Here is a 7,500-nt window from a genome sequence, read left to right on the forward strand (position 1 = left end):
CGGTCGGTCTTGATCTCGTGACCGGACCGACCGACCTGGACCCGCCCTCGAACGTAGTTGAACACGTCGAGGGGCCGGCGGTGTACGGGACACGCGGTCGCGCCGAGAAAGCTCGGCGACCGCTTCAACTTGGGGCGACGCCCGGCCGTCTTCGCAGAGGCCAGGCGACGGCCCTCGGGTGAGGACGAACGCGACCCTGAGGCAGACGCGGTCCCGGGATTGACCCGAGACCGCAATTCGCGTTCAGAAGGTCGACGTTCAATGTGTTCTGCAATTCACATTACTTCTCGCACTTGGCTGCGTCCTTCATCGACTCGCGAGCCGAGTGATCCACCGTTAAGAGTCGTCCTCGACGTTTCGCCCGGCGCCGAAGCGCGCGGACGTCACACTGTGGGATCGACCACAAAACCACCACCGACAACAACTGCACAAAAACACCAACAAACGGCGCCGAGCGATCGCCGGGCTGGGCCGGCGGCACATCGAGCGCGGTGCCCAGAAGCCACCATCGCACTCGGCTGCCTTGCTATGCCAACGTGTTACGCGTGTCGCACGGGGCAGAACCCCGATTGACGGCCGCCCTCTCGGCGGCACCCAAAGACAATTAAGTGCGCGGTCGGCCGGGGCCTACCACCACTTTCGGTAATGATCCTTCCGCAGGTTCACCTACGGAAACCTTGTTACGACTTTTACTTCCTCTAAATGATCAAGTTTGATCGTCTTCTCGACACGCCGACGCGGCCGTTGCCAGCCGCGACGGGGCCGATCCAAGGATCTCACTAAACCATTCAATCGGTAGTAGCGACGGGCGGTGTGTACAAAGGGCAGGGACGTAATCAACGCAAGTTGATGACTTGCGCTTACTGGGAATTCCTCGTTCAAGGGAAACAATTGCAAGTCCCTATCCCAATCACGAATGAGGTTCAACGGGTTACCCGGACCTTTCGGCCTAGGTTAGACACTCGCTGCTTCACTCAGTGTAGCGCGCGTGCGGCCCCGGACATCTAAGGGCATCACAGACCTGTTATTGCTCAATCTCGTGTGGCTAAACGCCACTAGTCCCTCTAAGAAGTTAGACGCCGACCGAGAAGGTCGCGTAACTATTTAGCATGCCAGAGTCTCGTTCGTTATCGGAATTAACCAGACAAATCGCTCCACCAACTAAGAACGGCCATGCACCACCACCCACAGAATCAAGAAAGATCTCTCAATCTGTCAATCCTACCTGTGTCCGGGCCGGGTGAGTTTCCCCGTGTTGAGTCAAATTAAGCCGCAGGCTCCACTCCTGGTGGTGCCCTTCCGTCAATTCCTTTAAGTTTCAGCTTTGCAACCATACTTCCCCCGGAACCCAAAGACTTTGGTTTCCCGGAAGCTGCCGGAAAGGTCGTCATGGTAACGCCTCCCGATCGCTAGTTGGCATCGTTTATAGTCAGAACTAGGACGGTATCTAATCGTCTTCGAACCTCTGACTTTCGCTCTTGATTAAAGAAAACATTCTTGGCGAATGCTTTCGCAGTAGTTCGTCTTCCGCCGATCCAAGAATTTCCCTCTAACGGCAGAGTACGGACGCCCCCGTCTGTCCCTCTTAATCATTACCTTGTGCTCCGAAAACCAACAAAATAGAACCGAGGTCCTATTCCATTATTCCATGCAACACTATGCAGGCGAACAGCCTGCTTTGAACACTCTAATTTTTTCAAAGTAAACTTATCGGCCACCGCCGACACTCAGTCAAGAGCACCGACGGAGAACCGAAGGTGAGGCGAACGCAACCAGTGACACGCCTTGCGACGGACCGGCGGCGCTCGCCCAAAATCCAACTACGAGCTTTTCAACCGCAACAACTTTAGCATACACTGTTGGAGCTGGAATTACCGCGGCTGCTGGCACCAGACTTGCCCTGCAATGGATACTCGTTAAGAGTTTTAGGATGTACTCATTCCAATTACAGGGCCTCGTTAGAGTCCTGTATTGTTATTTTTCGTCTCTACCTCCCCGTGTCGGGAATGGGTAATTTGCGCGCCTGCTGCCTTCCTTGGATGTGGTAGCCGTTTCTCAGGCTCCTTCTCCGGAATCGAACCCTGATTCCCCGTTACCCGTTATCACAAAGGTAGGCGTACCTTCGACAGTTGATAGGGCAGACACTTGAATGATACGTCGTCGGTGCAGAGACCGTACGATCCGCGTGGTTATCCAGAGTCATCAAACGTCACAGGACGAACCCGGTCGGTTTTGATCTGATAAAAGCGCGCCTCCCGAAGTCGGCGCTTAAATGCATGTATTAGCTCTAGAATTACCACAGTTATCCACTTCGCTTACGAGACCAAATAAACCAAGACTGATTTAATGAGCCATTCGCAGTTTCGCTTTACGAGAACTCGTACTTGCACCTGCATGGCTTAATCTTTGAGACAAGCATATCACTACTGGCAGGATCAACCAGATAGCTGCGACAGCTGCGCTCGGCCCTTGCTGGGCCGCCCGGCGCGTGCTCGTCGCATTCGTTTAAGACCGAGGCGATCGCCTGCGGCCGTACTCAGCTTCGACAGTCGCTGGCCGCGACGTCCACGCTCTCGCCGGCAGTGCCAGGCGGAGCGATTTGCGTTTTTTCTTTGCTCGCCCTCTCTCGGGCTCGATCCATTCAGTTTCGCACAAACAAGAGCTCTGCCGGCCGCCTGCAGCGGTGCCTAAAACCCGGGCATAACAATGCGACCGTTCTGCTAGGCCGACAAGCGCTCAAGCCAGACGCTCGATCGAACGCCCCCTACATATTAGTCGAGACAACGGCTCGCTCATTAGCATCGCGTTTGTACTTTAACTTTTTTTGGCTCGGTTTCTTTCGACGCCGATGCCGGCGACGCAGCACTCTCTCGCCCGCCAGCCACCGAGAAAAGGGTGCGCTCCGACCGGCCCCGCACCGCTCTTTCTTGGCTCATTCGAAATTACTGTCTTTCGCTCTGACATGCCTTACCTAGGGTTAGGTTAGTATGCTTGCACGTTTGTACTTTAACTTTTTTCGGCTCGGCTTCTTTCGACGCCGATGCCGGCGACGCAGCACTCTCTCGCCCGCCAGCCACCGAGAAAAGGGTGCGCTCCGACCGGCCCCGCACCGCTCTTTCTTGGCTCATTCGAAATTACTGTCTTTCGCTCTGACATGCCTTACCTAGGGTTAGGTTAGTATGCTTGCACGTTTGTACTTTAACTTTTTTCGGCTCGGCTTCTTTCGACGCCGATGCCGGCGACGCAGCACTCTCTCGCCCGCCAGCCACCGAGAAAAGGGTGCGCTCCGACCGGCCCCGCACCGCTCTTTCTTGGCTCATTCGAAATTACTGTCTTTCGCTCTGACATGCCTTACCTAGGGTTAGGTTAGTATGCTTGCACGTTTGTACTTTAACTTTTTTCGGCTCGGCTTCTTTCGACGCCGATGCCGGCGACGCAGCACTCTCTCGCCCGCCAGCCACCGAGAAAAGGGTGCGCTCCGACCGGCCCCGCACCGCTCTTTCTTGGCTCATTCGAAATTACTGTCTTTCGCTCTGACATGCCTTACCTAGGGTTAGGTTAGTATGCTTGCACGTTTGTACTTTAACTTTTTTCGGCTCGGCTTCTTTCGACGCCGATGCCGGCGACGCAGCACTCTCTCGCCCGCCAGCCACCGAGAAAAGGGTGCGCTCCGACCGGCCCCGCACCGCTCTTTCTTGGCTCATTCGAAATTACTGTCTTTCGCTCTGACATGCCTTACCTAGGGTTAGGTTAGTATGCTTGCACGTTTGTACTTTAACTTTTTTCGGCTCGGCTTCTTTCGACGCCGATGCCGGCGACGCAGCACTCTCTCGCCCGCCAGCCACCGAGAAAAGGGTGCGCTCCGACCGGCCCCGCACCGCTCTTTCTTGGCTCATTCGAAATTACTGTCTTTCGCTCTGACATGCCTTACCTAGGGTTAGGTTAGTATGCTTGCACGTTTGTACTTTAACTTTTTTCGGCTCGGCTTCTTTCGACGCCGATGCCGGCGACGCAGCACTCTCTCGCCCGCCAGCCACCGAGAAAAGGGTGCGCTCCGACCGGCCCCGCACCGCTCTTTCTTGGCTCATTCGAAATTACTGTCTTTCGCTCTGACATGCCTTACCTAGGGTTAGGTTAGTATGCTTGCACGTTTGTACTTTAACTTTTTTCGGCTCGGCTTCTTTCGACGCCGATGCCGGCGACGCAGCACTCTCTCGCCCGCCAGCCACCGAGAAAAGGGTGCGCTCCGACCGGCCCCGCACCGCTCTTTCTTGGCTCATTCGATATTACTGTCTTTCGCTCTGACATGCCTTACCTAGGGTTAGGTTAGTATGCTTGCACGTTTGTACTTTAACTTTTTTCGGCTCGGCTTCTTTCGACGCCGATGCCGGCGACGCAGCACTCTCTCGCCCGCCAGCCACCGAGAAAAGGGTGCGCTCCGACCGGCCCCGCACCGCTCTTTCTTGGCTCATTCGAAATTACTGTCTTTCGCTCTGACATGCCTTACCTAGGGTTAGGTTAGTATGCTTGCACGTTTGTACTTTAACTTTTTTCGGCTCGGCTTCTTTCGACGCCGATGCCGGCGACGCAGCACTCTCTCGCCCGCCAGCCACCGAGAAAAGGGTGCGCTCCGACCGGCCCCGCACCGCTCTTTCTTGGCTCATTCGAAATTACTGTCTTTCGCTCTGACATGCCTTACCTAGGGTTAGGTTAGTATGCTTGCACGTTTGTACTTTAACTTTTTTCGGCTCGGCTTCTTTCGACGCCGATGCCGGCGACGCAGCACTCTCTCGCCCGCCAGCCACCGAGAAAAGGGTGCGCTCCGACCGGCCCCGCACCGCTCTTTCTTGGCTCATTCGAAATTACTGTCTTTCGCTCTGACATGCCTTACCTAGGGTTAGGTTAGTATGCTTGCACGTTTGTACTTTAACTTTTTTCGGCTCGGCTTCTTTCGACGCCGATGCCGGCGACGCAGCACTCTCTCGCCCGCCAGCCACCGAGAAAAGGGTGCGCTCCGACCGGCCCCGCACCGCTCTTTCTTGGCTCATTCGAGTTTACTGTCTTTCGCTCTGACATGCCTTACCTAGGGTTAGGTTATTATGCTTGCACGTTTGTACTTTAACTTTTTTCGGCTCGGCTTCTTTCGACGCCGATGCTGGCGACGCAGCACTCTCTCGCCCGCCAGCCACCGAGAAAAGGGTGCGCTCCGACCGGCCCCGCACCGCTCTTTCTTGGCTCATTCGAGTTTACTGTCTTTCGCTCTAACATACCTTACCTAGGGTTAGGTTAGTATGCTTGCACGTGCGGTCTCTTGAACTTTTTTGGTTTGGTTAGTTTGTACCTGGTCGTATTGCGAAATTGTGCGATCCAATGGGCGGCGGCGACGCCCCCTTTTCGTATTGCGAAATGACACGTGAGCTTCGTCGCGGATGAGTGAGTAACGGCCAATCACGTGTCAACAATCGGCGCGAATCCAGCCAAGCGAGCGAGCGGTAATCACGTGGAAGATTTTGAAACGGGGCTCGAGCCAATGGAGGGCGACGACGCCCCCTTTTCGTATTGCGAAGTGACACGTGGGCCCCGCACCGCTCTTTCTTGGCTCATTCGAAATTACTGTCTTTCGCTCTGACATGCCTTACCTAGGGTTAGGTTAGTATGCTTGCACGTTTGTACTTTAACTTTTTTCGGCTCGGCTTCTTTCGACGCCGATGCCGGCGACGCAGCACTCTCTCGCCCGCCAGCCACCGAGAAAAGGGTGCGCTCCGACCGGCCCGCACCGCTCTTTCTTGGCTCATTCGATATTACTGTCTTTCGCTCTGACATGCCTTACCTAGGGTTAGGTTAGTATGCTTGCACGTTTGTACTTTAACTTTTTTCGGCTCGGCTTCTTTCGACGCCGATGCCGGCGACGCAGCACTCTCTCGCCCGCCAGCCACCGAGAAAAGGGTGCGCTCCGACCGGCCCCGCACCGCTCTTTCTTGGCTCATTCGAAATTACTGTCTTTCGCTCTGACATGCCTTACCTAGGGTTAGGTTAGTATGCTTGCACGTTTGTACTTTAACTTTTTTCGGCTCGGCTTCTTTCGACGCCGATGCCGGCGACGCAGCACTCTCTCGCCCGCCAGCCACCGAGAAAAGGGTGCGCTCCGACCGGCCCCGCACCGCTCTTTCTTGGCTCATTCGAAATTACTGTCTTTCGCTCTGACATGCCTTACCTAGGGTTAGGTTAGTATGCTTGCACGTTTGTACTTTAACTTTTTTCGGCTCGGCTTCTTTCGACGCCGATGCCGGCGACGCAGCACTCTCTCGCCCGCCAGCCACCGAGAAAAGGGTGCGCTCCGACCGGCCCCGCACCGCTCTTTCTTGGCTCATTCGAAATTACTGTCTTTCGCTCTGACATGCCTTACCTAGGGTTAGGTTAGTATGCTTGCACGTTTGTACTTTAACTTTTTTCGGCTCGGCTTCTTTCGACGCCGATGCCGGCGACGCAGCACTCTCTCGCCCGCCAGCCACCGAGAAAAGGGTGCGCTCCGACCGGCCCCGCACCGCTCTTTCTTGGCTCATTCGAGTTTACTGTCTTTCGCTCTGACATGCCTTACCTAGGGTTAGGTTAGTATGCTTGCACGTTTGTACTTTAACTTTTTTCGGCTCGGCTTCTTTCGACGCCGATGCTGGCGACGCAGCACTCTCTCGCCCGCCAGCCACCGAGAAAAGGGTGCGCTCCGACCGGCCCCGCACCGCTCTTTCTTGGCTCATTCGAGTTTACTGTCTTTCGCTCTGACATGCCTTACCTAGGGTTAGGTTAGTATGCTTGCACGTTTGTACTTTAACTTTTTTCGGCTCGGCTTCTTTCGACGCCGATGCTGGCGACGCAGCACTCTCTCGCCCGCCAGCCACCGAGAAAAGGGTGCGCTCCGACCGGCCCCGCACCGCTCTTTCTTGGCTCATTCGAGTTTACTGTCTTTCGCTCTAACATACCTTACCTAGGGTTAGGTTAGTATGCTTGCACGTGCGGTCTCTTGAACTTTTTTGGTTTGGTTAGTTTGTACCTGGTCGTATTGCGAAATTGTGCGATCCAATGGGCGGCGGCGACGCCCCCTTTTCGTATTGCGAAATGACACGTGAGCTTCGTCGCGGATGAGTGAGTAACGGCCAATCACGTGTCAACAATCGGCGCGAATCCAGCCAAGCGAGCGAGCGGTAATCACGTGGAAGATTTTGAAACGGGGCTCGAGCCAATGGAGGGCGACGACGCCCCCTTTTCGTATTGCGAAGTGACACGTGGGCCCCGCACCGCTCTTTCTTGGCTCATTCGAAATTACTGTCTTTCGCTCTGACATGCCTTACCTAGGGTTAGGTTAGTATGCTTGCACGTTTGTACTTTAACTTTTTTCGGCTCGGCTTCTTTCGACGCCGATGCCGGCGACGCAGCACTCTCTCGCCCGCCAGCCACCGAGAAAAGGGTGCGCTCCGACCGGCCCCGCACCGCTCTTTCTTGGCT

The 7,500-nt window shown here is 55.3% G+C and overlaps 2 non-coding genes across 2 annotated transcripts; both read right to left on the reverse strand.

The window, feature by feature from the left end:
* Nucleotides 1–191: 191 nt before the first annotated feature.
* LOC144419215 (5.8S ribosomal RNA) lies at nt 192–345 on the reverse strand. The gene has a single exon (XR_013473923.1). It is a non-coding gene; the product is annotated as a 5.8S ribosomal RNA (ribosomal RNA).
* Nucleotides 346–643: 298 nt separating this feature from the next.
* LOC144419213 (small subunit ribosomal RNA) lies at nt 644–2,446 on the reverse strand. Its single transcript, XR_013473922.1, has one exon. It is a non-coding gene; the product is annotated as a small subunit ribosomal RNA (ribosomal RNA).
* Nucleotides 2,447–7,500: the final 5,054 nt, after the last annotated feature.

The sequence above is a fragment of the Styela clava genome, unplaced genomic scaffold, assembly GCF_964204865.1.
Source record: "Styela clava unplaced genomic scaffold, kaStyClav1.hap1.2 HAP1_SCAFFOLD_51, whole genome shotgun sequence".
NCBI lineage: Eukaryota > Metazoa > Chordata > Ascidiacea > Stolidobranchia > Styelidae > Styela > Styela clava.